This window comes from Ambystoma mexicanum, chromosome 2q (genome assembly GCF_040938575.1).
Source record: "Ambystoma mexicanum isolate Mex_15411 chromosome 2q, UKY_AmexF1_1, whole genome shotgun sequence".
Lineage (NCBI taxonomy): Eukaryota > Metazoa > Chordata > Amphibia > Caudata > Ambystomatidae > Ambystoma > Ambystoma mexicanum.
In genome coordinates this window covers 653,952,171-653,976,113 of record NC_090924.1, presented here as the reverse complement: position 1 = coordinate 653,976,113, position 23,943 = coordinate 653,952,171, and positions in this window count along the sequence as shown.

Genomic DNA, 23,943 nt, shown 5'->3' with positions numbered 1-23,943 from the left:
ATTCACTCCTAATCTTGGAACGAACATCAATCTCCTTCTACTCCATCTCATTAAACACGAAGCGATTAACAGCAAGACCAAGATATACGCCGCGTTCATCGATTTAAAGATGGCCTTCGACGCGATATCTCGACAAAAACTATGGGCGAAGCTTAAGGCATGGAACTGCCCTCCGAATATTCTTGAGCCCATCAAATTACTCTACTCAGACACTTCAATCAAAGTCAGGCTCACAAAACAAGGAATAACCACTGAAGCAATTCCAACATTTAACGGACTAAAGCAAGGATGTCCCCTAGCAGCGACTCTTTATAACCTCTATACATCAGATATTGAACACCATCTGGAAAACAATAAAGTAAACCCCCCAAAAATCAATTCAACCCCTGTCTCCATAATGGCATACGCAGACGATATCGTCTTAATGGACAAAACTCCATCTGGCCTGCAACTTTCACTCACAGCCCTGAGCAACTATATGACCCAAAATGATCTCACAATCAATATCACTAAAACAAAATCTATGCAACTGACGAAACCACAATTTAAAGCAAAACATCAACCTACCTTCAATATCAATGGAAACAAGCTGGAAAATGTGACAACATTCAAGTACCTTGGTATCACGATCAACCAATCAAATACAGAAGCAGAATGGTTGGACAAAATTGAACAGAAGGCGCAAGCATTGGCACGCCAAGGCTGCATCCTACACAGAAAATTTGGAAAGTTTTCATTTAAACCGATAATTGCGTACTACAGGCAAAAATACATCCCAATAATAACTTATGGCTCTGAAACAATGTTGAACGCACAAGAAGTAAACTGGAGGAAATTTGAGTCCATATTCTGGCGCAAGATCTTATCCTTACCGAAATCGTACCCTATGCCACGAATAAGGTACGAACTCGCAACTCAATCTATCGGCTCCATGGTACGATGGAAACGTCTGGACATCTATCGCAAACTCCTGTCCGATGATAAGACACCGGCAATCCAAATTCTCAAAACTAAACCAGCGAACTTAAATATCACAGTTCTATCAAAATGGAAAAAATCTATTACCAAGGAAATGGAACAAGAAGAAATATCTCAAGAACTTTTAACGAAGCGTCCCCAATACGCCAAAGCCAAACTCTTGCAAAATGACTGGATCAAAACCATTGAACAGAAAAATTCCTATAAACGAACGCTACACTGTAACAAGGACAACAGAAAACTAAATGAACCACAACCATACCTGCGATTATTTCCTGACCCAGTGATCAGAGCAACATTTCTGAGAATTAGATTGAATATCCTGCCGACAAACTGCTACTTAGCCACAACAAACCGGATCCCTAAAACAAAGAACTACTGCCGTTTCTGCGAAATTGAAACCATACCGGAGACCATATTCCACCTAGTCATGGAGTGTCCGGTGCTGGCAGCTCAACGCACGCAATTTGGTTCCCATTTCGATCTGGCCTCACAACAAATGAACACAGAGGAAAGATGGAATACTATCCTCAGCGGAAATATCAACAAATACATATTCACAGTTGTTCTTTTCCTGACTAACATTCTTGACCTCAAGCGAAGAAAATTGTAAAGCCCTTTTTTACATCCCCTCCACTCTCGTACAAGATACACAATGATGTAAAAGTTTACCACTAAACTAAAACATCAAAAAAAAAAAAAAATAAGGGGACACTTCTACAACACAGAGAAAGCCAGGGAAACATGGCTTATGCCACTTTCTGGTAATATGTCTAATTAGGACTAGGTCCCCAACATATAACTTAGGTGGTGGTAACAGTTTGCTCAGATTGGTTGTCAAATTATCCTCTTCTGTGTTCTTAGACCGACCCCCCTGGCACTTGACTTGATCTGAAATGAAAGAAATGCTAGAGGTCATACATGTCAAATAATCGTGCATCTGATCACATAATGTTTTCGCTACGCTCTGGCCATCACTCCTACTCCTAGAAAGAGGTGTAAGAGGCATTCTCATGCAACGCCATGTAACTAGCTCATGCGGCGTGTGGTGGTGGTCTGATCTTGGCTGATTCCAAAGGGCATAGAAAGTCACTTTGATCTTGGCAATCCTTTCTTTGAGTAGGCCATTGAGTCTCTCACATATCCTGTTCTCTTGTGGGTGATAAGCAAAAGAAAACTTGTGCTTTATACATAATAGAAGCCCTATTTGCTCGAATACCTCATTGACGAAATGCAGCCCATTATCGGATTTCCGCACTTCACACACACACAACCTCTGGAAAACTTCATGCACTAAAAACTTCACTGCGCAAGTGGCATCATGGTGTGTACATGGACCTGCTTTGATCCATCTAGAAAAGGGACACACCACCACAAATAGATACCTATATCCATTACAAACCTGCAGCATATCGACATAGTTGATATGTAAATGCTGAAACTGACCATTTGGTCAAGGTATTACCCCTCTGATAGTTATCAGTGTGTGCCCAGCAGTAAACCTTTGACACATGATGCCATAAACAGTGCAACGTGTTCCAGCAAATTAGGACTTAACCATTCTTCGGCAATCGTAGCAGCAAGACTCTCTCTAGTTACATGAGCAGGGTAATGCATCTTTTCAAGAGTGATTAATAATGTTACTGGCATCACTGGCTTTCCCTGCTATCTTGTCGCCATAATGCTTCTGTGGGGGATAAAGAACACCCCCTTCATTTCCATAGTTCTTGCTCTTCCTGTGGTGCCCTTACTTGAATGTCTATTAGTTGGGTTATCGACAACTTATTAAACCCCTCTTGCACTAACTTGGTTGTAACTACTTTTTCTTTAACACTCTCAGTATCAAAACTCGACATTTCTGGAGAATATGCAACCCTTTTGGCTTCCTCGTCTGCGACTTCGTTCACGCAAAAGATCAAATCTGTTCACTCGGTATGCGCTGCGCACGCTGCGCATTTAACAAATGATATCATGACTGGGAGCAATAGTGCCTTAATAAGCCTATCCAATAAGAATGCATCCTGCACTGGAGTGCCGTCTGCGTGGAGGTAGCCCCTTCTTTTCTAACGTGCCAACCCTGCGTCTACAGTTGATGTCACATAGGAGGAGCCACTGTACAATGTCACTTCCTGTCCTTCCTGTTTTTCAAGCATGACGATAAGCGCTACTAATTCTGCTGCTTGCGCTGAAAAGTGAGACCATAGTCTTGCACTCACTACTACTTCAAATTCTCCATTTAACCTGTGTCTTATTACTTCAGCGCCTGAATGCCTTTCCCAGCTAGTCTGACCAATTTTCAAAGAACCATCAATGAAGAGAATATCTCCTCCCACTAAAGCATTCTCTTTCACACAAGGTATATCATCATAAAATTCAATATAATTAGCACAGTCATGCACATGATCGCCTTCTTCTACTGGCTCAGCTATAAATATGGCAGGGTTCACTATTTTACATTTTACGATTTTAATGGCTTTGTTAGAAATCATTATCTCATAAGCAGAAGCTCTTTGGGATGTCAATGTACCCTTGACTTTCTCTAAAATGCCAAATAGAGCATGCTCTACGAGGTGGGTCATAGAGCATCCCATAACAATATAACAATACTTGTGGACTTCTCGATCGCAAACGTGACAGCTGCCAAAGATTGTTTGAAAGGGAAGTGTCCTCTCATAACTGGGTCTACAATCCCACTGTAATACGCCAAAGGTGTGTACCCCAATGTGGTTCTCTGTGTAAGTACTGCTGTCATAACTGTCCCATTTGTGTGTGAAAACAAATAGAATTCCTCAGCATAATTGTGAATTCCCAAAACTGGGGCTGTACACATTGCTTTTTTCAACTCCTCAAATCCTTCCTCCATTTATACAGTCCATTCTATTTTTATTTTACCCACTTGCGCTTTAGGTGTTTACACATATATACGCCCCTCTACCTGGAAGAAACAGTGACTCTGTATGCTCACACCTGCAGCTTTCAATCTGAAAATGATGTTCTTCACAAAATTTCAAAATATTGCTGCAAAACTAGAGGAGATAGAAGATTCTCAGTAGCAAGATCACATTTATGGAATTCCCTTCCCATCGAGCTTTGCAGGATTTGTCCATTTGCTAAACACTTACCTTTTCTGCTAGAGGTCTGTTTCAATTGGTAAAGTGATGGGACTACCTGGATTGCTAGTGTGCATGGGTATAGATAGGTGAAGATTTATAATCTGTCATCGATCAGGGTAGCTGCAGTATCTGGTATACAGAAACTCTGCCCCTGTCTCTTAATAGTAAACCCATGTAAATTGTGTACCAGAAAATTGCACTTGTCCCAAAGTAATCTCGATTTATGTCAAGATATTATAATCTTATATATTTTTTTTAATCTTATCTTTTTAAAGAGTCAAATACACATTGTAGTATTAGGGTCAATCAATTATTGATTGATCTGCCTCCATGAAGGAGTTGCAATTTCCAATGCGCCCTGCCGACACATATTTCGACCTTCTGTCGTTTTCAAGGATTGAACATGCGCTTCTGATAAGTTAACATAAGTCTCTGGCTTCTATGTCATATTTATAACCATATGTAAACATTCAAATTAATTGAATTTGATATACATTTTAAATGCAAACAACAACAATTCCCCAAAAATGTTTTACAATTCAGATGAGGAGATTTCCATCAAGGTTTAAGCAGAGACCATATATATGCATGAAAATCCCCAAAAACATAAATATGTAGATAAATGAAAAGACAAATAATAAAAAGAAATAAGTAAAAAAGAATAGAGATAAAAATCAAGAGAGATAAAATATCATAATTAGTCAGATGTGTGCCCTGGTAAACAGATATCATGTCATGTTCATTTGTCCTTAGGTGCCATCACCAGATCTATGATATAGTTTAGATAATAATATAGATTAATTTCCTTCACATTGATTGCTGGACTGAGAGACGCTGTGCAACCACACCACCCTGTGAGTCAAGCACAAATTATGCGATTCAATATAGTGATAGCATGCACACTATTGACTATTGACTGTGTTTATAAGTGGATTACCAATCCCCATTATTCCAGTACATGTTAATCATTAATTCTGCAACAAATTAATATTATCTTTATTCGCTCACCCCAATCCTTCTTCTTTGCAATATCCAGGTTGAAAGTGTATCACATTAATGCTATTTCTAATATAGGGGCAATAAACAGGATCTCATTCAGTTCATCTATTAGTAATATGCTTTTCACTTGCAAGTATAGTGGTCATTCCAAAAATATTTAACTTACCCTTGATTCTTGTAAGGTAATCCAAACTTGTTATGAAGTGTCACGCATAAGTTGTTCCTTATATATTCTGTAGCTGTAATGAATATCAGATGACTTTTTGATCAAATTTCTAAATTTGGCTGAACCAATCATTCAAATATGTATCTTTGTAGATACTGAACAATGTATATCCTGGTTTTAAAATAATGTACCTAATTTCAGCTTTTGATCAATTTATTAAGGATATTTGGTCAGGAATCACCCTTTTTCTTCTTGGCGTGCCTCGCTTCTTGATCGCGCGACCGTCATTTTCAAAATGTATTATTTTTTGGGCAGTGACGTCCCACACGATCAATGTATGATGTCACTAATATCACTTTGCATTTGAAAACAATGAGGCTGCAAGTAATTCTAATGCGCCCTGCGCCGGAATATTCCATATATAGTCTCAACTAAATTAATTGTCAGATTAATATTACTTGAGTAATAGTAGGTGTCTCTTTTCCACTAAAAGGGTTAATTTGTATGTTCTAAATAGTAAAATATATGGTAATTCTGTTGAACTATGTATTAGAATCTACTCGTGTTATTGAGTCCTGCTAAAGGTTACCAGAACTTGCATATATAAAGGTGGATAAAGCCACCACTGCTGATGGCTCCTACCCCCTTTTCATAATAGTACTGTGTATGTACACATATCATTCTCATTTAAATGTTGAATCACTTTACCATATGTGCCCGACCATATTATTGAGATTGATAGATTCAGTATCAGTTAGCATTCTACAATGTGAATACCAACTAACCAATTTTATATAATCATCAAAGTTGATCTCATAATATGCCACAGGGTACATTTTGTTAATGTACCAAACAGTGTTTAAATATTCCATGATAGATTTCTTACATCATGATTAGTTGTCAAAATTCTATATTCCATCATCAAAAATGTTGGTGGTCTGGGTGAGCAGCTTCTCTCTTACAGACCATTTCATCAAATAAAACTGTCAGTTTCAACTTCATAACAATTTAAATCATAGCTTCTTTTGGTGCCAATTCAGTTGTACAAAGTATCTCTGGTATTGCTTCTCAAAAATTGTTACATTAAAGGATTATTAAACATTGTGGAGGATCATCATCCTGCTTGCCATCCAGTAAAGACACATTATATCATTTATCATGACTGATGGTAAGTATGTATCGAAAAATCATAAAAAGCCATTCAACTTGTGTTCTTGATTGAGCCCAACAGTGGTACAACGACGTCTAAATATCATTCTAGATTCCATCTGTCTGAGCAACAGTTTCTGATCACCTCCTCGGGTGCCACAGTTCACTCTCTGCAATCCTATAAATTGTATATCATTATTATTGTCAAGTTGGTGTAGCTCCTGGCAAAGGTTGGCAAATAGTTTAGTTTAGTTTTTTATTTATAGAGCGCACCAAACCCTGAGGTATCTGGGCGCTTGAGCATAGAGAAATTGTTACAAATTACAGATGCAGAATAAATTAAACAGTAGTTGTATTGACTGGGTTACATGTGGTCTATAAGCAAAATGTGAATAAGCAGTTATGGATGCAGTGTAGGAAAATAAATTAGGACCGGGTTACATAAGGTCTGATAATGATAGTGCAGTATAGCCAAAGATGCAAGACAAACAAGTTACAATTCCAGATTATAACATTTTCCAAATATTCAGTATTGCTCAGGACAAATGTTTTTTCAAACTGGCCCATGAACAGGTTAGCTAATGGGGCATTGTTATCTCCCATGGCTACCCCCTTAGTTTGTAAATAATAATCCTTATTAACAAGGAAGTTATTGTTATTCAAGGTAAATCTGAGAAATTCTTTAATCACTTCACAATATTGTCTATTAGATTCCAAAAAGTCAATGTATGTGTAGTCTATTGATTGGATGGCTAACTCATAATCTACTGATTTATATAAAGATTTACCATCTAACATTGCTGATAAAAATTCTGGTTGCCATTTGATGTTTTCAAGAATTTGTAAGACATGTGTATAGTCCCTAATATGTAAGGGAAGAATAAGTACTTGATGTCTAATGCCAGAGTTTGTATAAACTGAAAGCCCTTGTGTAGCCCAGCCTATACCTCTTACTATTGGGCGTACTGCCAGTAGATTATCATATACCTTATGTATTTTCGGAAGAAAATAAATTGTTGGCATAGTTGGTTCAGTTATGTATATATATTTATTTATTTATTTTAATTCTTATAACGCTCTGCATGCCGTAGGCCTCAGGGCGCACAAAAAACACAGACATAGACAGGACAACAAGAGAGAGCAAGCAGGATCAGAAAGGGGTCATAAGGATTACTCCATGTTAAAAAGGTAGGTTTTTATGGCTTTTTTACATAGGAGGTCGATTTTGATTTGTCGTAGCCCTGCCGGTAGAGCATTCCAAAGTAGAGGGCCCTGAACGTCAAGCATGCTGGCTCCAAATTTTGCGGTCTTAAATCTGGGGGAAGCAATTACTGTGGCAGAGGATGAACGAAGATTTCTTCCATTGCTCTTGATGTTAAATCGTTCAGACAAGTAGATGGGACTGCTGAAAGAGAGGCATTTATGTGTCGTAGTGAGCATTTTATGTGTAATGTGATGTTTGACTGGTAGCCAATGAAGCTTCTTTCTGAAGATGGAGATATGGGAGCGACGAGATTGAGTGAAGATGATCCGCACAGCATTCTTCTGGGGCACTTGTAAGGATTGGATATTTTCAGCAGTAGTACCAGACAATAGGCTATTGCAATAGTCCAGTCTGGAGTTTATCAACACCGTGGATAGAAGAGCACAGTTTTCGGCTGTTAGAAATGGATGGATGTAATTGATTCGCTTATTGATCAGTCCGCAGCTAGACCTGATGTAAGAGACATGCGGCTTCATGGATAATTCATCGTCTAAGACAACTCCCAGAATTATTACCTTCCTCTGGACTGTGATGATGTTGCCTGCAATAAGGAAGTTGGAGTAATCAGTGTTTAGTTTGCTCCGGGTGTTCTTGGAGGATACTATCATTAGTTTGGTGTTATTGTTGTTTAAGATTAGAGAGTTACAAGCCATCCAATCCTGGATGGCTTTTAGATGTTATTGATGGCCTCAACATCATTTCTATACTGACCACTAAGCTGTATGACCATGTGTGTCATCTGCGTAGTTGTTAAACTGAACACCAAGTTTGTTAAGAGGTCCAGAAATTGTTTCTCAACATCTGTCAACAAACACCTTCTGTGCCATTTTCTTATTAGTACTAACATTCCAGTCACTACTGTCCTATTAGGATTCGCTGTTAATTTCTTATATCATCCTGGCATGGACAAATGTAAGTCTCACATATGTTCCCCCCTTGTCAGCCTCCTTTGCCACAGTACAATTATCTTCAGATAATATCACTAAGGCTTATATCTCTTCTTTACTTAAGTTTCTCCCTGTAATATTGTGTTTGTTACAATTTGTGTCTATATAATGGTGTATTTCCGCTGTCACTGCATTGTGAAAGGTTACAATTACACTCTCTGTCGGTGATTGTGGATTGAATTTTGATTTAGCCTTCAAGTCGTGTATTTGTAGATTTCTGGGTTGTATACCCAGATCTTCAGAGATTTTATCTTGACTTTTCTGAGTATCAATTTCCAGCAATAAGAGTAAATGTGTATTCTATATATCTGTTATAGTGAGTCCACTATGTCACAGACTTGGTGATAGCACCTTAGGAAAAATGAACTTGACATGATATCTGTATACTAGTGCAAACATTTGACTAATTAGGACTTTTTATCTCTCTTGATTTTTTATCTCTCTTCCTTTTTACTTATATCGTTTTATTTCGTTTCTTTTATCTACACATTTATATTTTGGGGGATTTTCATGCATATGTAGGTGTTTTATGTATGGTCTCTGCTGAAACCTTGATGGAAATCTCTTCATCTAAATTGTAAAAGGAATGTGGGGAATTTTTGTTGCTTGCATTTAAAATGTGTAAAAAATTCGATTAATTTGAATGTTTACATATGGTTATAAATATAACATAGAAGTCAGAGACTTATGTTAACTTATCAGAAGCCATGTTCAAGCCTTGAAAACAAGCTGAGGTCGAAGCACGTGTCGGCTGGGCGCATTGGAAATTGCAACTCCTTCATGGAAGGAGATTAATGAATAATTGATTGGCCCTAATACTACAATGTGTATTTGAGTCTTAAAAAATATAAGATAAACAAAATATAAGGTTATAATAGCTTGACATAAATCGAGATTAGTTTGAGACAAGTGCAATTTTCAGGTACACAACAATTTATATCTGTTTCTATTGGGCTTGATGAACTATAGTCTGATCCTGTTCTGTAACTGCTTTTAGATACAGTTTGGGCTGCCTTGTTGCACAGAGCAAATCATTCAAAATAACAACAAAAACAAAATCAATAAAGTGTACTAGGATATGCAAAAGCTGAAGAGGTATTACATGCTTGAGCTTTCGGTGTAAAAATACAACAACAGCAAAGCAATTGACCATGGGAGCAGCTGAGACAAATGTCAACGGTCCTGCTGTAGGCAGTCGTGGACATCAGATGAAATGAAGGTACTTTATGTGTTCAGATGGAAGAAAACAAATAACATATTAATGCTTGGACACAAAGAGATTTAATATACCTTGTGAAAAAGGGCAGAGGGGGTTACACTTTACATGTGCCCACTTTTGGATTGGCGAGGGTGAGAGGTGGCAAGCAGGTCAGCTTAGTCAGTGTACAAAATAACTCTTATCACTGTGTAAATGTGCTTTCAGTGCATCACATCTCTAAATTGTTTTAATTCTCAAGTCCTCCTTTCAGTTTATTTAGCCTTAGATAATACATTCCTGGGCCAGAAAAATGCCCACAAATACATTTGCCTGTCTCTTTGTGGTCGAGGCCAAAGTGTGATGCGTTCATTCGTTCTCGGAGTGTCTGCCCTTTCCGCCCATATGGGACACGTTACTTGTGCATTTGTTGGACTTACTGATAAAAAGCATGTTGTTATATGATCAGGTGAATGACCCTTTGATTTTCAAATGTTTGTTCTTTTTTTCTGGCTTTCGTTTGTATTATTTCGTGTGTACCAAAACAACACAAAAGAGCCGCTAGTCTGTTCCACTCAGGAGACCCCTGACATCACATTGTACATTGCAAACCAAAAGCGGTTCATACTGTCATTATCTCTGATAGTTTTCTCTAATGTCTGATCATGAAGAAACACACAGAGAAATTGTCAAGTTACATAATCTGTTTGAATATGTTTTTGTGTGGTTAAGCATTATAATATATACAGCTTCCCTGTAATTGCGGCAAAGCAAGATTTTCGCAATGCTTGTTCCCAGGCTTGCATGTATTGTCTTCTACTGACAAACCATAAATACACCTACTTCATATGTTTACCCAATTCTACAAATTTCCCGATCCCCTACCACTTCTCTGCCACTGTCATGATGCCTACCTCCAAGGAGCCAGGTCCGACCCAGCAACCCCAGAGGCAGGCATCATTCCCCCCAGGGAAGTGCCAGCGGGCCCAAGCTGGGGCCCTTTGGACACAGTCCTGGCGCCTTAGGCGCCAGGCTCATGTTGGACCCCTGTCCTGGTGCCTTAGGCGACAGGCTCATAAAGCTAGACATGTGTTCAAGTGTTTTAATGTGCACTTACCTGATGCAGACCATGCTGCTACATCCAGGCCCTCTTGAGGCCTGAATGGAACTACTTTACCTGTGGGACTACTTTCCACCTGGGTGTGGTCGGGGAAGGATACATACCTGATCGGTGGAAGGATACATGCCTGGAACTTCTTCCAAAGCTATTTAAACCACGCCCGATCAGCAACTCACGCTTTGCGTTGTTCTGCTCCTCGCAGCTGGACGCTCACCGTGTCAGCTCCTGCATCTGGACTTCAGCCAAGCCTGTCAGCATCCTGGGTCGCCTGCAAAGGGAGATAAGAGAGAATTGGTGAGAAAGAAGACCTTACCTGCTAAAGCTGCATCACGGGGACATCACACCGACGATCCTGAAAGGGAAGACATCATTTTAAATGCATTTCGCTTCGATCGCTGCAGCGCTGCATTTCACCCACCTTTCCTGGGCGCCTCCATCTTCAGCAGCGATCATCCGGATCCGCACCCACTTCCCAGAACCTAGAGAGAAAAGACAAGAAAACAAGGTGAGAGAAGGAAGGGAAATAGGCAGGGGAGTTGCTAGGTCTGGAAAAGACCCGGGGCTAAGCTGATGTTGGAACTGTTGGGACTGGGGGCTAGCTAGTCTTTTGGCTGTAGCTCCTGAAATTCTATCAGGGGCTACAACCAAAAGATCAGGGGCTATAGCCCCCTTAGCCCCCCCCTAGCAACGCCCCTGGAAATAGGAAAAGCTCAGTTTCCTTCTAAGACTTACCTGTTGGGTCATTCCCATTTCATTTTGGGTCCTGCCCCTTCCTGGCATTCCGGACCCCGGCCCCAATGGGGAAAAAAGACAAAGACATTGAATGAGCGAATGCAAAGACATTACCTGAACGCTCACCCAGAACTTACACTTCGGGTCGGCGCCATATCTCCGGCATTCCGAACCCCGCCCCCTAAGGGGAAAAAGACATAAGCATTAGCGCTTGCTGCAATAAGACAATGAACATTATTATTAAGCTTGAACTTTTGAACTTGCAACAGAACTCTTACAGCGCCTCACCTGAATAGTCAAGCTTATTTTGAACTCCCATCAAACCTCAATCCAGTGAAGTAACTGGGTTTCAATGCGCCCCTGCATCAGAAGGAGGATGGAGAACTCATTCTTCCAGACCCTAAGGGGAATATTCCTGCGAGCCAGAAAAGCCAGAGTAGAGGGGCCCTTCCTGTCCATCATCAGAGTCCTGCGCTTCACCATTGAAGAAGCATCAGCACTCGAAGCCAGACCTGCGCCTCCGTGGGAATCAGGTGAGCGTGACAGAACGCGAAGCCTACCCACAATTTCCCACCCGGGCGCTATGGAGACTTCCGAGACAGATCAGCTGGCCCGGCTTTTGGGGGAATTACGGGCAGAAGTGCACTCAGCCCGCCAGGAGACCAACGCTCTCAAAAGAGAACTGATCCTATCCAAGGAAAGAACTGATGACCTGGCCAAAAGGTTATTGCAGGCCCAGGCAGGGCACACTCCTTTACCTAATTCCGGAGGTACTTCCACATCAATGGGTTTGAATAACCCGGTACAAATCAATCTACCTGGACACATGCCTTTGGCCCCGCCTGAACGTTTTGCGGGGGATCCCAAGAAATATGCTGTCTTTATGAACCAATGTCGTTTACACTTTCTATGCAGCCCCATGGCCTTCCCTAATGACCAGACCAAGGTAGCCTTTATACTATCTTACCTCAGTGGCAGTGCTGCCGATTGGTCTATTCCATTGGTAAATCAGGATGATCCCATTCTCCAGGATTTTCAGGGCTTCCAGGCCAGCATGGAAAGATTGTTTGCTCGACACTCTCAAGGACAGGCCCTTGATAACGAACTGCTATCCTTACGACAAGGTAATCAGGATCTCCTGTCCTACGTTGCCACCTTTAATAGACTGGTTGTGGAAACTGGATGGCCAGAAAACAAAAGGATCACATTGTTTCATCGAGGCCTGCGCGGAGAGCTTAAGGATGTTCTAGCTCAGATAGTAGATCCACCCCAGGTCTGCGCAGACTACATAGACTTGGTGGTTCAACTTGATCACAGACTTCAAAAGAGAAAAGCAGATCGGTTCAAGTACGAAACCCGAGTACCGATCAAAACCCACGCTAACTCCAAGAGTACCGACATATCCGAACCTATGCAAATCAGCGGTGTTAAAGGACCATTAACGCAGAAGGAACGAGAGAGAAGGCGGCAAATGCAACTTTGTCTGTATTGCGGGACTTCCGGTCACTTTCTTCGAAATTGTCCGGTTAAACCACCTAAGAAGGTGGTTGGAGCCACTGATAACGATTTATTGACACCTGATTCGGGAAACGACCTAGCCCGACAAGCGTAGGGGTCCGCTTGCCGAGCTTGAAAACAAACTCTTTGACCTCGCATTTTGTCATGCCAATGGTGCTCGTGGACCCAAAACAGCCTCAGCAGTTGCATGCTGTAAAAGCATACATCGACAGTGGAGCTATTGGAAACTACATAGACCGTGAATTGGCTTCCAGGATTAAGCTCCCTCTCCGCCCGAAAGTAACCCAAGATGTCATTACTACAGTAGATGGAACCGAAATAGCCTCAGGGCCTGTAACGCATTCCACTGTTGAAATGACACTGGTGGGTCAGGATGGACATCGGGAAGCAATCGTGTTTGATGTGATCAAGGCCCCACAATTTCAAGTAATTCTTGGAATTCCTTGGTTAGAAACACATAATCCCAGAATCGACTGGCGAGCAAAGAAGATAAGTTTTCCTGATTGTGAACAAACTTGTTATCCAAAAAATCCAGTTATGGGTCTAGCCTCAGCAACTTCCACCCCTGTACAGCTACCGTCAGAATACCAAGAATTCCAAGACGTTTTTCAGAAGGAACAGGCTAACACGTTACCTCCCCATCGGTCTTATGATTGCCAAATCGATCTGGTACCCAATGCTCAACTACCTTGTAGTAGGATTTATGCTCTTACGGAACCTGAGAACCTGCATTTGCGTCCGTATTTAGATCAGTACCTAGCCAATGGTTTTATTCGCCCGTCCAAGTCTCCTGTCTCCTCAGCTCTGTTCTTCGTGTCGAAAAAAGAGGGCGACCTTAGAACATGTATAGACTATTGCGCCCTAAATCAAATAACAATTAAGAATCGTTATCCTCTGCCCCTGATCCCTGAGCTTATCGACCAGGTGAAAGACGCTTGTGTGAACACCAAGTTAGATCTCCGAGGAGCTTATCACCTGGTGCGCATAAAAGAAGGCGACGAATGGAAGACTGCATTCCGCACCAAATTTGGGCTCTTCGAATATCAGGTGATGCCCTTCGGTTTGTGCAATGCACCTGCCGCCTTTCAGTACTTTATGAATGATGTTCTTCGGGAACTTATCGATGTCTGTGTCATTGTTTATATTGACGACATCCTGGTGTACTCTTCTTCAGAATCCGATCACAGAAAACATGTTAGGGCAGTTCTTGAGAAATTGCGCCAGCACAGACTATTTGCAAAGCTCGAAAAATGCATTTTTCATACCACAGAAGTTGAGTTTCTCGGATTCATCCTGACACCTCAAGGAGTCCGAATGGACTGGCAAAAGGTGGACGCCATCCTCAAATGGCCATCTCCTAGCTCGGTGAAGGGAGTTCAGAGCATGCTCGGCTTCGCCAATTTCTATCGAAGATTCATTCCGGAATTTTCCCGAACAGTCCAACTCATCACAGCTCTCCTAAAGAAAAACAAATGCTTTGAATGGACTCTTGAGGCCGAACAAGCCTTTCAGGACCTGAAAACCAAATTCACCTCTGCACCTGTATTGAAGCACCCGCACCCAGATCTCCCTTACATTGTGGAAACCGACGCATCCAGTTCGGCCATGGGAGCTGTCCTGTCGCAAAGAGACCCAGAAACTAACCAACTACACCCTGTGGCCTTTTGGTCCAGGAAATGTTCTCCTCCTGAAATCAACTACGCAATTACCGACAAGGAGTTACTGGCTATTAAATCTGCTTTCAAGGCTTGGCGTCACTACCTTCTCAGGGCAAGACACACCATCACCGTAATTACGGACCACAGAAATTTACAATATTTAAAGACGGCCAAAGCTCAATCTTCACGACAACTCCGATGGGCTCTATTCTTTGCGGAATTTGATTTCGTAATTACCTATCGCCCTGGCTGCAAGAATGGTAAAGCGGACGCCTTATCCCGGATTGGCATGGAAGAACCCAATTCGAGTTTAGAACCTGTGCCAATCATACCTGAACAAAGAATCTTAGGCCTAACTTCCTTGCAAACTATTGAGGACATCCAAACGCAAGTAAAACAACTTCTAGACTCTTCAGCCTTACTGGAATGGAGTCAAAAGGGTCCTCATTACACCATTAAGGATGATTTACCCTACTTCCAGGAGTGGTTGTTTCTGCCAAGTAAAGAATTGCAAGAACTTGTTATTGCCCATCATCATGAATCATTAATGGAAGGACACCCTGGTATCGCTAAAACGGAGGAAAAAATCAAACGCCACTTCTGGTGGCCTTCTTGGAGAAAAGACATAAAGTCTTTTGTATTGTCTTGCGGAATTTGTGCCCAAAACAAGGGTCAAAAGAAAAGGCCAGCCGGCCTACTTCAACCCTTGGATATTCCACCGGCACCATGGCACACCTTGTCAATGGACTTTATAACTGACCTGCCTCCTTGTGCTGGTTACAACACTATCCTTGTAATTGTGGATATATTCTCCAAAATGGCCCACTTTATCCCTTTAAAAGGTTTGCCTTCAGCTTCCACCTTGGCCAAGGAATTTCTGGAGAATATAGTTTGCATACATGGTTTTCCTTCCATATTAGTCTCGGATCGTGGAAGTCAATTTATCTCCCATTTTTGGAAGAAATGTTGCCAACTAGCACAAATAGATGTGCGGTTATCCACCAGCCACCACCCCCAGACCGACGGACAAACCGAGAGAACCAATCAGACTCTCGAGCAATATCTTCGGTGCATGTTACACCAATCCGAGTTAAATTGGAAAGACATCCTTTGGATCGCAGAATATGCATACAACAATTCAGTGCATTCTGGAACCGGACAAACTCCTTTTTATACTTTGTATGGTCACCATCCTCGGACCTCTGACCTAGATCCACCTCTGACCCTGGAAATGCCCGCAGTAAATCATCTGCATTCCACAATAACCCGAGCCTTCAAAGAAGCTGCAACTCATTTACAGCAAGCCAAGAAAAAGTATAAAGAAAATGCTGATTTGCACCGAAGTAAAACTCCTCCTTACCAAGTAGGAGACCAGGTATGGCTAGCAACGAAACATTTACCCATCAAGGGCCCGCGAACCTTCAATCCCAGATTCATAGGACCTTATCCCATCAAGGCTATAATCAATCCCGTGGCCTTTAAACTGGAGTTACCGTCTAACATGCGTATTCATCCAGTTTTTCATGCATCACTTTTGAAGCCAGTACAACCAGGGACCCGACTGTCCAAGCCTTCAGACCCAGTTCAAATTGAAGGGGAATTAGAATTCGAAGTTAAAGACATTTTAGACTCCAAGGTGTTAAAGTCAAAACTCTTCTATCTTGTTGACTGGAAGGGATATGGACCTCAGGAGAGATTGTGGGAGCCTAGTAACCATGTTCACGCACCTCGATTAATACAAAGGTTCCACCGGAGATTTCCGAACAAGCCAAAACCCCCGGAGGGAACAACCTTGGGAGGGGCCTTGAGGGGGGTACTGTCATGATGCCTACCTCCAAGGAGCCAGGTCCGACCCAGCAACCCCAGAGGCAGGCATCATTCCCCCCAGGGAAGTGCCAGCGGGCCTAAGCTGGGGCCCTTTGGACACAGTCCTGGTGCCTTAGGCGCCAGGCTCATGTTGGACCCCTGTCCTGGCGCCTTAGGCGCCAGGCTCATAAAGCTAGACATGTGTTCAAGTGTTTTAATGTGCACTTACCTGATGCAGACCATGCTGCTACATCCAGGCCCTCTTGAGGCCTGAATGGAACTACTTTACCTGTGGGACTACTTTCCACCTGGGTGTGGTCGGGGAAGGATACATACCTGATCGGTGGAAGGATACATGCCTGGAACTTCTTCCAAAGCTATTTAAACCACGCCCGATCAGCAACTCACGCTTCGCGTTGTTCTGCTCCTCGCAGCTGGACGCTCACCGTGTCAGCTCCTGCATCTGGACTTCAGCCACGCCTGTCAGCATCCTGGGTCGCCTGCAAAGGGAGATAAGAGAGAATTGGAGGGAAAGAAGACCTTACCTGCTAAAGCTGCATCACGGGGACATCACACTGACGATCCTGAAAGGGAAGACATAATTTTAAATGCATTTCGCTTCGATCGCTGCAGCGCTGCATTTCACCCACCTTTCCTGGGCGCCTCCATCTTCAGCAGCGATCATCCGGATCCGCACCCACTTCCCAGAGCCTAGAGAGAAAAGACAAGAAAACAAGGTGAGAGAAGGAAGGGAAATAGGAAAAGCTCAGTTTCCTTCTAAGACTTACCTGTTGGGTCATTCCCATTTAATTTCGGGTCCTGCCGCTTCCTGGCATTCTGGACCCCGGCCCCAAAGGGGAAAAAAGACAAAGACATTGAATGAGCGAATGCAAAGACATTACCTGAACGCTCATCCAGAACTTACACTTCGGGTCGGCGCCATATCTCCGGCATTCCGAACCCCGCCCCCTAAGGGGAAAAAGACATAAGCATTAGCGCTTGCTGCAATAAGACAATGAACATTATTATTAAGCTTGAACTTTTAAACTTGCAACAGAACTCTTACAGCGCCTCACCTGAATAGTCAAGCTTATTTTGAACTCCCATCAAACCTCAATCCAGTGAAGTAACTGGGTTTCAACGCGCCCCTGCATCAGAAGGAGGATGGAGAACTCATCCTTCCAGACCCTAAGGGGAATATTCCTGCGAGCCAGAAAAGCCAGAGTAGAGGGGCCCTTCCTGTCCATCATCAGAGTCCTGCGCTTCACCATTGAAGAAGCATCAGCACTCGAAGCCAGACCTGCGCCTCCGTGGGAATCAGGTGAGCGTGACAGCCACTGACCTTTTAACCACATTACTCCGCTCCGGGTTCCAAAAGATGTACTACTCTTCAGTGTCACTCTATGCTGCCTCGAGAAGATCCACTTGGATCCAACTCACCCTAAATGTCGCCTTTTTATTGTATTCTGCTTCTTTTTTTATTTGTGTTTGGGGGTTGTCAAAATCAAATCCTTATCACACAAACCTGCAAGGTTAGTGTTTGGCTTCCTCATTTGATGTGATCCACAGGCCCTCTGCCCAGCCTCATGCTATGGCGTTTAACTGCATAGATCACACTCGTTTGCTTGTCTGGTCCCAGGGCTTCCACAATCTGACTGCTCACTCAATTCCAATGAGTAGACCCAGGGCCCTGATTTGGTTCTGGCTAACAGTGTTTTCTACATTCTCCATCATGGAAGACTGGGCTTTATCTTATTTTAATTCACGTTGTTGCCATGCTCATTAATTTGATAGCTTTTAGGACCAGCTGCCTGTCAGTTCAATGTACTTGTCCTCCTCGAATAGTTTTTTTCCTGTGCAGCTGTGCAACTCTCTCATTTGCCTTATTGTACCCTTCAACCATGAAATTCACTTCTAATTCCGATGTAAAGCTGATGGACTGGGCCTCTCCAGGGCAAAAGGGATCCATCATGAGACTGACTTGAGAGTTTGATAAAGACTTTCTTAATTCCCTTTCCTTTTTTTTACTTTGAGTTTTCTATCAGCCTTGTTAAATTGGCATCCATTTCTTTTCTTTTGTTACCTAACCCTGTCACTTGTGATGCCTGATAAAGGTCCATGGCCCTTGGTACTCGCACACATAAGGCTATCTCAAGATAGCATTAATGCCAATGTTGTGAACAGTCCTCTTTCAGTTCCCAGGACTAATCGGGAGTTCTTCCAATATAGATGCCATACTTTCCTCTCATAGTAAGCATAGAAAGCCAGCTAGTCACAAATCAGTATCAATGCCACACCTATAAAAGTACCAAAACAGGCATAAATGCACTGCATCGTCTCATTTCACAATGGTCCAACATCTATGTGCTCAGAAGGGCATGTCCAACTAGAGGTTTTGGCAGTGTGCAACGAAATAGGGTGCAGCACAGCCAACCAATCAGGTGTGTTGCAGGTCTTACCGTGTGCCTCGGCTCGAAGACTGTTGGTCCCCCAGTCTCCTCAGCACTAAACTCAACAGGTGCAAGGAAAACTGGTAAAAGCCATAACACGCTGACAGTTATGCTTCACACTGTATGCACACAAACATGATGATGGGAATAGATGGTTAGGAAGGATTCATAAGGCCCATGCAAATCTTCTATGCGTACACAAAGTACGTTTATATCATCTGAACAAGTAAAAATGTAAGTTCCTTGAGGCACAGATTGCACATTTTCAGAAAGTTCCAGTCTCCAAGCGGGGTAGCCCACCATAGAAAAACTGCTGCATCGTGATAATTAGCTCTGACATCACACTGTCCAAACCATTCACCGTGCACCAAAACCAACAAGAAGATCATCCTTAAATTCCGCAGAACATTCTAAACATGAAGTGACCTCCTACATGGCTAGTGATTACTTCCAGGTTTATTACATGTTCTTAAGTTACAGTGGGCCTCATTACGACCCAGGCGGTAAGTTACCGCCTGGGCCGTGACTTTACCACCATGGCGTAAACTACGTTTACGCCATGGTGGTTGGCGGACTTACCGCCCCATTCCGACCTAGGCGGGGCGGTAAGTCCCCAATCCCCATTTACCCTTCCCCATTCCCATTTTTGCCCCATAGGGCATAATGGGAGTGGGGAAGGCGTTAATTACGCCACCGTAAATTACGGTGGCGTAATTAACTCCATGGTCCCTTAGCGCCATGGATTTTAACACCTGCTAAAAGCAGGTGTTAAAAGCACCATGGCGCTAGGGGACCTCGTAATTGGCGGTAAGGGGTCGGCGCAGCTAACGCTGGCGTTAACCCCTTACCGCCAGGGTCGTAATGAGGCCCAGTTACTGTTACACAAGTAAGTTACTTAGGACAAGGCACCAGCACCCATCACCCAGGCAGGGGCTTCCCAACTGCCTGGGTTAGGAGCCTTCACCCAAACATTCCATCATTCACCAGACAACATTCCACATGACCTCACAGCCATCCAGCATAGCAGAGGAGGCACTTCACAACACATCTCCTTCCTTTACACCAACACCACACAACTGACACTTCACAACATGAAGTAATAGCAAGATGAAGCCCCTAAATTGCCTATGGGGTTCACTGAGTAGAACAGAGGATATATACTTCCCCGGAGCAGACACTACTTAGAGAATAGTGCCAAACCCCAAACCCAGTGCCCAGTGCATAGGGCCCAGTCTGTAGCCTTTGCATGAACCCATCTATATTTGCAAATGTGATGCCAAAAGCAGGAACCAGATATCCTCAGTCGCTCACGAGCTATGCAACCCCCGCCCCACATCATTGTGCTGAATCCTAACAAACCACCTTTGAGGATGGGGCGGCAGAACCTAACCCGAACTTTACCCAGCTGAGAGATGTTCACTCCATAGCATCCATACCAACATCAACCATTCTATCAAAGTTGGTTTGTTCACTCAATCTTCGATCTGCAAATGCAACAATGCCCATATTCTATTTTTGGAAAAAGTATGGGACATCATATGCAAGAGACAGATCTGATTTGCAGATAATCCAGTCAATTATTTTAGAGTAGTACCTGGCGAGGGATATTCAGATTTTTACAAACAATATGTTTGGCCCTTTTTGGGGTAATTATCCGGCTGACAAAGTTTCACCTGCTGCGCTCCGATCAGAGCGCCGATGTCCCACAGAGTTTCTTTCCTTTCTTCACTAGCTGCCATGGAAAGGGAGAAGGGATTCACTTGGACTTGTATCTACCTCCCAGGGGCATTACCCAACTAGTAATGCCCCTCCCATCAGGTTCTATTGCCTAATAAATTGCTCCAAAATCCTCCATATCAATAGGGAAACCAGGAAAGAACATGGGGTGGCAGTACCATACGCAGTCGTGCTCCAATGCATCAATCTCCAGTTAACAACAAGCAATTCTTACAGCTGAGGGGCTGACTAAAGCAGAGTCAACCCAAACTCATCCTCTGTTACAGCAATTATATACCAGATACCAAGGTAACAAAGGCAAGAAATGCTTTTTATGTATGAGATCCTTGATATGGTATTTCACCTGAAAATCAGGCCTAACAAATTATGCTACTAGGAGACGTTATCCTGTGGGTGAATTTCTCTGATTACAAAAGTACAACATATGCATAAGAGAACATGGAAGCCCTGGGCCTCAATCAATTAGTGGAAAGACCCACACACAGTTGGCCACAATTTGGATACAATCCACGCATGCAGTTCTGAAATCCAATTTCCCATACTGCGTGGCTGATGCGTTGTGCAATGGCCATTAAATGTTTGCAAAATGATTGGTCTGATTCCATGTGAAGCTCACGGGTAGACCGACCCGAAAAGCCGATCTATGGTGGGTATTTGCTGATGAGTTGTTTGTAGAATCGTAAACTGGTTGCCCACTCTTTTTAATATGCAACTAGCCAGTGTACAACACCTCAACCAAGGAGTATGTGATATTGGACTCTTTCCGGTCATTCTCCCAGTGACCTATCTTAAAAAGAAATAGACTAACATTCTCAGCAACAGGCCAGTGTGCGGTGCCTCAGTCCAGGAGTACAAGACATCAAGAGTCAGATCGATAGTCTTGTGGCCAAGATATGTGGCCTATTGGACTCCTTTAGGTCGGTCTCCCCATGCGCTTTAAACTAAACCCCACGTTGCTGAATATACCTGAGGTCTAGTTCTGTCTTCATCTTCTTAAGATTTGTGCACATCTGTATCCAATGCCAGCTGCCATTCTCTGACAGATTTCAATTGGCTTACATAACAACAAAAAACCATCAACTACAAAACCAACAAATAGCACAAATCCTGGGAAAAGCGATGGATACCTACGGATAAAGTGTAAACATTGAAATGTGCAAACTTTTATTCCGCCCACCATCTATGGACAAATATCAAAACCAAGAACCAAAGATTGAGAATAGAAAGGTTACTCATATTTGTTAGTCAAAGGGTACTCTGCTAATCTTATAAGGCTTTTCAAAAGGTTACATGTGTGTGTATATGTGTGTATCATTGCTGCGTCACAAAAATATGCACCCATCCTGCAACCAGTACTGTTGCAGTGGCATTGTGCCTATGCACCTTCTGCAAGCTGAGCGCCTGTCCTCGTGCTTTCCATATACCTTGTGCCAGTATTTCTGAAGGCTCGCACTGTTTCTGTGCAAGCGATTCTAGAGGTACTACTCCAGGTATATGCTGTTTGCGTACACGGTGTGCTGGTATCTCTGACCCTCCCAGTCTGCATCTCAGCTCCTAGTAGAACTGGTGTTTTCATTGGAACGGTGTGTCTTTACATCGGCGGTGTTTTGACACTGCTTTGGTAGGCCTGCCCTTGTACCGTGATGTGCTGACATGGCGTTTGTTGTTTAGAAAATAAGCCGCAACAAGGAAAGGCGAACTACAACCACACTTTGAACTATCTCATTAGGTCCTACGTTCAGAGAGCTAAAGTTCTCGCCAGTCCGACCCACAATTAATGGAATAATTTTGAGGAGCCATGATTGCTTCTGCACTTTCCTGGTTAGGCTAATAATAGTACATTGCGTATCTTTGACAGATAGAGAGGGCATTTTTTAAAACACATACCTAATATATGGCAAACATCACCACTTCCTTGATTATCACGCCAACCAAAATAAAGCAGGAAGCTATGTGGACTGAAAAGCCGTTGGCAACACCTGCTACATGCAATGAATTTGAATAATGTTGTAAAATATTAACCGTAGTTGTAGCAACTTTCTTTGCCAGACGCTTGTTAAAAGCAATGCGTTGGGCCTGCTTCCTCCTGTTTGCCTAGTTGATATATTGCTGAACTCTAATCTTAACGTGCTTCTACTTTCTGAACAAGTCTTCTGACCTATTTCCTTAGGTACGTTGCCATAGGCTCCAACTTGAATCAGGCCTTTATTAACTAGGACACACCGAGGGCCAGATAAGCTCATTGTCCGTGCCACAAGGTTGTGTTTGCACACTGCAGCACGACTGAATCGTGGCCCTTCGAAGGATCTACTAATGAAATGCAGGACAAAAGGGCTGGGCCCACTATTGTGCACTTTTAACCCCTCATGAATAAGGAGGCACCAGATTCGTAAATGCCTCACTGTGCCGAAAGCCCAAGCACGGTCTGAGGCCTGTAAAGGACAGCCGACCATTGTCCCTGCAGCACGACTTGCATTGCAAGCCCTGTACAGGACACAGGGGTTGCAATGCAGAGGAAAGCTGCATTGTGATCAGGACATCGGGGATCTCATTAGGAAGGGGAATAGTCCCCAACCCCTTAAACAGGGACGTCATTTCACCAAAACTCAAGGGTAGTGGAAGTGACATTACACGACCATTGACCTCTGATGACATCTCAGGAAGTTGTGTCATTTAACCAGTGCTTTAAGTGGGGTAAGAAATTGAGGGGGGGCCCTCGTTTGGAGGCGTGGCCTCCATTGTGGGCGTGGCCTAAAAGTGCACAAATCATAGTAAGGTGCGTAAACAAATATATAAATGTATTTGAGCATTTATATATTTGTTTGCGTACTACTATGGTTTGTGTATTTTTCAAGCCTTCTTTTATATTCATAGCAATGTTACATATTTCTATGTTTATAAAAGGTGGCTTGAAAGTGCACACACCATAGTAAGTTACGCACACTTGTGTGCTTACCTTACTATGGTTTGTGTACTATTCAAGCTGCCTTTTATAAACATAGACATTTGTAACATATGTCTATGTTTATAAAAGACGTCTTGAAACGTAGGCATCTTTTATAAAGCGTTGAGGACGGACAAAACCCAAGGTGGCTTTGTCCGTCGACAAAG